This window comes from Symphalangus syndactylus, chromosome 22 (genome assembly GCF_028878055.3).
Source record: "Symphalangus syndactylus isolate Jambi chromosome 22, NHGRI_mSymSyn1-v2.1_pri, whole genome shotgun sequence".
Taxonomy (NCBI): domain Eukaryota; kingdom Metazoa; phylum Chordata; class Mammalia; order Primates; family Hylobatidae; genus Symphalangus; species Symphalangus syndactylus.
Genome location: NC_072444.2, coordinates 18,397,488 through 18,405,623, shown reverse-complemented (window position 1 = coordinate 18,405,623; position 8,136 = coordinate 18,397,488).

The following is an 8,136-nucleotide window of genomic DNA, read 5'->3' as shown; positions in this document are numbered from 1 at the left end:
AATGCATACATAATGCCCATAAGCACTCAGCAGCCTTGCAATAGACGTTCGTTCCCTCCTTTCTAGGCGCATAAGGAAACTATGTGAAGCCAAATTCTGCCCGCCAGGAGTTGCCAATATTGCTGGGACAAAGCTACGCCCTTGAGACAATTAGATGCACTCACGGAGCTGAATAACCACCCCAAGACTTTGCCCTGCCCTCCGACACAGACGTTTACCTCCCAGACTTCTGTGGCTCCCTGAGGTCACTACTAACGATGCCCTGGTCACACAGGATCTCTGGACAGTTCAACACGCTGGGCACCATGGCAGGGCCTTTGTGCAGGGGCTTTTGTGTTCTTCTATGAAGACAGCACCGGGTGGGCACAGGCGCCTCTATGCACCTGGAACACTGTCCTTGCCACCTAGCCCTGCCCCCAACCCCACTGAGACCAAATTCGCATCCGGGAGGGTGGTCCCCACATTTGCCCTCAGAGTTTAGAATACAGATGCCCAACCCAGTTTTTGCAACACCCCAGCAAGACTCTGTTCCAAGAGGTATCAGGAAACTCTCTAGGCAAGATCAAATTGGGTTCACTTTAATTAAAAAAGAAATCACAGCCACCTGGCACTCTAGTGGGTGGGAAGAGGAGGGAGGGAATGGCAGGAAGTGAAGCCAACAGCTTCAAGTCCCCACCGTCTGGGCTCCCAGGAGGCTCCACCCTCCGGCACTTCGTTTCCTGGGAAGCCTCCCCTCTCCCGGAAGGGGTTGATGGCCCCCTCCTCAGTGTGCCCACAGAGCTGGGAGCCCTTGTGGAGCCTGTCACAGTGCTCTGCAATGACTGGGTCACATGCCCCTCTGCCCTGGTGGGCGGGGCTCCGTCTCCATGGAAGCCCATCTTCTCTGCCAATCTCGGCCAGAAGGTTGGTGGTTTGTAGCATACAGATGTCAAACCAGACGTGAATATAGGTCAGAGTATTCATCCTTGTTCTCACAGTCCTTTCTCTGTGGCAACTTCCTTGTCCCCCATTTTTTTTCCTGCTTTACTGGGTACAGTCAGGTGTTTTGCTTTGTTTATCTCAGCCATTCGAATGGCGCAGTGTAGGTAGCCATGGTGAGAGCAGACATGCTTATCTTGTTTCTGATTTTAGGTAGGAAGCATTTAGTCTTTCACCATTAAATAGGATGTTAGCTGTAGGTTTTTAATAGGTGTTTTTTGTTGTTGTTGTTGTTTTGTTTGTTTTGTTTTTGAGATAGTCTCGCTCTGTCACCCAGGCTGCAGTGCAATGGTGTGATCTCAGCTCACTGCAACCTCCGTCTCCCAGGTTCAAACAATTCTCCTGCCTCAGCCTCCTGAGTAGCTGGGATTACAGGTGCCCGCCATCACAGTCAGCTAATTTCTTTTTTTTGTATTTAATAGATACAAGGTTTCACCATGTTGGCAAGGCTGATCTCAAACTCCTAACCTCAAGTGATCCACCCACCTTGGCCTCCCAAAGTGTTGGGATTATAGGCATGGGCCGCTGCACCCAGTCCGCAGATGTTCTTTATCAGGTTAAGGAAGTTGCCTTCTATTCCTAGTTTGCTGAGAGTTTTTGTTATGAATCAGTGTTGAATTTTGTTGAATGCTTTTCCTGCATCTATTGAGATGGCTTTATAATTTTTTTCCTTTATCTGATCATATGGTGTAGAGCAGGAATTGATTTCTGGATGTTACACCAACCTTGCATTACTGGAATAAATCTTACTTGGCCGTGATGTATTATCCTCTATAAATATTGCTGGGTTTGATTTGCTCTTTGTTAAAGATTTTTGTATCTATGCTCATGAGGAATATTGAGGTATAGTTTTCTTTCTTGTGATTTCTTTGTCTGGCTTTGGTGTCAGGGTAATACTAGCTTCAGAAAATGAATTTGGAATTGCTTCTTCCCCCTGTATTTTCTAAGTTTCTGTAGAACTGGTAGCATTTCTTCCTTAAATATTTGATCGGATTCACCAGTGAAACCATCTGGGCCTGGCCTTTTCTTTGTGGAAAAGTTTTTAATTGCTAATTCAATTTGTTTACTCGATACAGGTATATTTAGATCTTCTATGTCCTCTTGAGTCAGTTTTGGTAGTTTTTATTTTTCTATATGTTTGCCCATTTTCTTTATGTTTTCAAATTTGTTGGTATAAAGTTTTTTACAATATTCTCTTGTCCTTTTTTTAAATTTATATTATTTTATAATAGCTTGATGGAGGCACAATTAGCAGACAATAAACTACACATATTCAAAGGGCACAATTTTATATATTTTGACATACAAACGTGAAGCTATCACCACATCATAATAACAAATTCACCACCCCAAAAGTTTCCTATTCCATTGTATATTCCGTTACAGTTTTCATCTCTTAAAATTCCCCACTTAGGCCGGGCGTGGTGGCTCATGTCTGTAATCCCAGCACTTTGGGAGGCCGAGGCGGGTGGTTCACCTGAGGTCGGGAGTTCGAGATCAGCCTGACCAACATGGAGAAACCCCGTCTGTACTAAAAATACAAAAATTAGCTGGGCGTGGTGGCACATACCTGTAATCCCAGCTACTCAGGAGGCTGAGGTGGGAGAATCGCTTGAACCCGGGAGGCAGAGGTTGCGGTGAGCTGAGATCGTGTCATTGTACTCCAGCCTGGGCAACAAATAGTGAAATTCCTTCTCAAAAAAAAAAAAAAAAAATCCCCACTTAACATGTTCAATCTTTCCTCTAGTTTTTAAACATATGGAATACAGCTATATGTTTTCAAGTCATTGTCTGCAATTCTAACGTCTATGTCAATTCTGGGTCCATTTCAATGGAATGATTTTTCTGTTCATCATGGGTGGTATTTTCTTTCATTATGCATGCCTAGTAATTTTTAAAATTTATTTTTGGGCCTGTAATCCCAGCACTTTAGGAGGCTGAGGGGCAGATGACCTGAGGTCATGAGTTTGAGACCAGTCTGGGCAACATGGTGAAACCCAGTCTCTACTAAAAATACAAAAAATTAGCCGGGCGTGGTAGTGGGCACCTGTAATCCCAGCTACTCGAGAGAATGAGACAGGAGAATTGCTTGAACCCAGAAGGTGGAGATTGCAGTGAGCCGAGATTGCACCCACTGCACTCCAGCCTGGGCAAGAGTGAGACTCTGTCTCAAAATATATATATGTATATTTGAATTTTTTTGTGTGTGACACAGCCTCAGGATGTCCTGACAACATGTGCCCCATCCCTAATAACTTTGGACTTGAAAATTTTACATAGTTGGATGCTAAGTACTTTGTATTCCTATAAGTATTCTTGAGTTTGTTCGTTTTTTCTGGGACACAGTTAAGCTACTTGGAAGCAGCTTCATCCTTTTGGGTCTTGCCCTTAAGGTTTGTAAAATGAGACCAGAGCAGCATTACTACCAAGTCGAGACCTTTCTGAATACTTTACACAGTGTCCGATGAATTCTGAGGCTTTTCAGTCTGGCCAATGGAAACAGGCGCTATTCCCAGCCTGTGTGATCTCGAGTTACTATTTCCTCTAGTCCATTATGATGGTTCTTTCCATGGGCTTAGGTAGTTTTCCAGCACTCATATACCAATCGATTCTAGAGTGCATATTTGATGGGGACCCTCTGCAGAACGCTGAGGTTCCTTCTCTGGGCAGCTCTCTTCAGTACTCTGTCCTGCAACTCTGGCCAACTTAGTCTTCCCAGACTTTCAGCTCTATATTCTCAACTCAGGAAGTCTGCTGGGCTCCACTTGGGTCTCCCCTCCCTGTGCTGCTGCTGGGAAACTCATTCAAGGCGATGAGCTGCAGTAATTGCAGGGCTCACTTCATTTGATCCCCCCGCCGCCTTGTTTTTTTTTTTTTTTGAGATGGAGTCTCATTCTGTTGCCCAGGCTGGAGTGCAATGGCGTAATCTCAGCTCATTGCAACCTCTGCCTCCCGGGTTGAAGCAATTCTCCCATCTCAGTCTCCCAAGTAGGTGGGATTATAGGCACCCACCATCATGCCCGGCTAATTTTTGTATTTTTGAAGAGACAGGGTTTCACCATGTTGGCCAAGCTGGTCTTGAACTCCTGACCTCAGGCGATCCGCCCCCTTTGGCCTCCCAAAGTGCTGGGATTATAGGTGTGAGCCACCATGCCCAGCCTGTTCCCTATCGTTCAGGGATCAGGGATCTTTGTTGCCTACTATCCAATGTCTTGAGAACTTTTATTTCATATATTTTGTCTGCAACTTCAGTTGTTTTCAGTAGGAGAGTAAATCTGGCTCCTGCGATTTCATTTTGGTTGTAAGTGGAAGTCATTCTTTTAATGTCTGTAGGATTCATAGTGATGTCACCATTTTATTCCTGATATTGGTAATTTGTGACTTCTTCCCCCACTTATTTTTTTGGATCAGTTTAGCTAAAGGTTTATCAATTTTATTAATCTTCACAAAGAATGAGCTTTTAGTTTCATTATGTTTTTAAAAATTATTTGTTTTCTACCTTATTAATTTCTGTGCTTCTCTTTATTCCTTTCTTTCACTTATTTCAGGCTTAATTTGCTTTCCTTTTTCCAGCTTCCTAAGTTGAAAGCTTAGATAATTATTTTTATGCTTTCTTCTTTTCTAGTGTAAGAATTTACAGGTATAAATTTCCCTCTATAGTCTGCTTTAACTAAATCCTGCAAAATTTGATATGTTGTGTTTTTAGGGCAACATATTTTTCTAGTTTCCCTTATGATGTCTTCTTTTGACCATGAGTTATTTAAAAGCATATTGTTTAATTTTCATGTTTGGGGGATTTCCCATATTCCTTTTTGTGATATACACTTTAAAATAATTATATTCTGCTTTTGTTATGTGGAGTTTTAATACATGCCAATTAGGTCAAGTTTCTTGATAGTGTTGTTTAAGTGTTTTATATACCCTTTCTGATTTTCTGACTACTTTCTCTATTAATTACTAAGAAAGGAATATTGAAATTGTCATGTATTTGGGGGCATTGTTATCATATGTATATACATTTATAATTGCTATATCTTGAGGCCATATTGACCCTTTCATTATTATGAAATGTTCTTTTGTCTACAGGAATACTCCTTGTCTCTAAGTCTATTTTGTTTTTTGTTAATATGGCCAGCCCAGCTCTCTTGTGCCTCTATTTGCATGGTATATCCTTTTCTATCCTTTTACGTTCTTGTAGACAGAATATAGTTGGGCCTTGCTTTCTAATTCAATCCGAAATATCTCTGCCTTTTGGTAGGAGGTTTAGTTCATATTCACATTTATTGTAATTATTGATATGGTTAGAATTGGTCCACAATTTTGCTATTTGTTTTCTACTTGTCTTATCTCCTTGTTGTTCCTCTGTTCCTTCTAAACTAATTTCTTTTGTGTTAAACAAATATTTTAAGTATATCATTTAAATTCTCTTCTTTGATATTTTTGTGGAGTTTTAGTGATCATTCTAGCATTGTAATATGCATCTTTACCTTATCAAAATCTACTTTATATTAATGACTAACTCCCACCAACTTTGTGCCAGCATATTCCCTCACCGTCCTTCATGCTATTGTTGTCATACATATGACATTTATTTACACTGTAAACCCAATGGTACACTGTTGTAATTTTTGCTTTAAATAGTCATATATCTTTTAAAGAAATTAAGAAAACAAAAGAAAAAAACAGATCACATATTTACCACTTTCATTCCTACCTGTGGGGCTGGATGACCCTCAGGTATGATTTTTCTTTAGTTTATAGTTTTTATTCAATTTTCTTTTAGTCTTTAACCTTTTGAATTTTACTGCAATGAAATGTGTCACCAACATACTTTTTTTAGATGTATATTTTACCTCGCTCTGTCACCCAGGCCAAAGTGCAGTGGCATGGTCTCGACTCGTTGCAACCTCCACCTCCCAGGTTCAAATGATTCTCCTGCCTCAGCCTCACGAGTGGCTGGGATTGCAGGCACATGCCACCATGCCTAGCTAATTTTTTTTTTTTGGTATTTTTAGTAGAGACGGGGTTTCACCATGTTGGCCAGGCTGGTCTCAAACTCCTGACCTCAAGTGATCCACCCGCCTCAGCCTCCCAAAGTGCGTGAGCCACCACACCTGGTCCCACCAACACATTGTAATTTTTCTGTAAATGTCTTTATTTTACCCTTATTTTGAATGATAGTTTTACTATATAGAGAAGTTTTTTGTTGACAAGATTTTTTTTTTCTTCCAGTACTTTGAATACTTCATCCCATGTCATCCCAATGTCTTCTGGCCTGTACTGTCTCTGGTGAGAACTCAGCTGCTCATCTGTTTTTTTCTTTCTTTTTTCTTTTTTTTTTTGAGATGGAGTTTTGCTCTGTCACCCAGGCTGGAGTGCAGTGGCACAATCTCGGCTCACTGCAACCTCCGCCTCCCGGGTTCAAGCGATTCTCTTGCCTCGGCTTCCCAGTAGCTGGGGTTACAGGTGTGCGCCATCATGCCTGGCTAATTTTTGTATGTTTAGTAGAGATGGGGTTTCACCGTGTTGGCCAGGCTGGTCTCAGCGGCTCATCGTATCATTACCCTCTGTATGTGATGTGTGGCTGTTCTGTTGCTGCTGTCAGGACTGTGTCTTTCAGCAGTTTGACCATGATGTATCTATGTGTGATTCTCGTTGTGTTTCACCTTCTTGTTTAGCTTCCTGGATCTGTTAGTCAATGATTCTCACCAAATTTGGAAAGAAACTGGCCATTGTGCTTCCAATCCTTTTCCACTCACTTCTCCCTTTTCTCTCCTTTTGGGACTCAATTCTCTGCCACCTGAACTTTGAGGGGCTTGAGGAATTCATGCAAAGTTTCTAGTTTCAGGCATGCTGAGGAGAGGGAGGAAGTTTCCAAGTGTCCCAGGCTTTTCATTTTCCCTGGGCCCTCCCACATTTATGCTTAGTTTAGCAGTCACCTGAAGATGTGTAAAGAGTTTATTGTCTCAGCCCTTCTATGGCTCTATCACCTTCAACATCTCCTTGTGAAATATGGCACCTTTGAACCATGTTCACCGGTGCCCAGTAAAGCTGTAGGTTTTTATTACCCTTACTGGAAGAATAGGACCACCCCCAGGTGTGAAGGTCAAAAATTCGGTTCCTATTCTAAGCAGCCATTTTTCCTGAGAGTGAAGACTTGTTGAGTTGGTATCTGCCTTTGGTCATTTTCCAGTGCCTTGAAATACTTATTTTCAAAATATTTTTTTCCAGTTTATACTTGTTTTATGTGGAAGAGAATTGTTTAATGCTGACATTACTGGAAATCTTGCTGTTTGTGTTTTTTCAGGATTGTATTTTATTATATAACTAAAACAAATTCACTGTAAACTTTTAGAAAATAAGGTAACTTCCTCAAATCGCTCATAATCGATTGCCTAGAGATAATTACTATTGGCATTATAAATACATCCTTTCGTATATTTTTAAACATAGGCATTGATAAAAAACAAAAATGAGACCATTTGATACCTAAAAAAAATTGAGGTGGCCTGGTGCAGTGGCTCACGCCTGTAATCCCAGCACTTTGGGAGGCTGAGGTGGGTGGATCACAAGGTCAGGAGCTCGAGACCAGCCTGGCCAACATGGTGAAACCCCGTCTCTACTAAAAATACAAAAATTAGGCTGGGCGTGGTGGCGAGCGCCTGTAGTCCCAGCTACTCGGAGAGGCTGAGGCAGGAGAATGGTGTGAACCCAGGAGGCAGAGCTTGCAGTGAGCCGAGATTGCGCCACTGCACTCCAGCCTGGGCGACAGAGCGAGACTCCATCTCAAAAAAAACAAAAAAACAAAAAAACAAAAATTAGCTGGGCATGGTGGCACGCCCCTGTAATCCCAGCTACTAGGGAGGCTGAGGCAGGAGAATCACTTGAACTGGGGAGGTGGAGATGCAGTGAGCTGAGATCGTGCCACTGCATTCTAGCCTGGACGACAGAATGAGACTGAAAAGAAAAAAGAGGTAAAATATACATAACAAACATAAATTGACCATTTATGCCATTTTAAGTGCACAGTTCTGAGGCATTAAGTACATTCACATTGTTGTGCAACCATCACCACCATGTCAAGCACTTTTTCATCTTCCCCAGCTGAAACTCCTGAGCTCCTGTACCCATTAAACACTAAGCCCAGCCTGGTGCAGT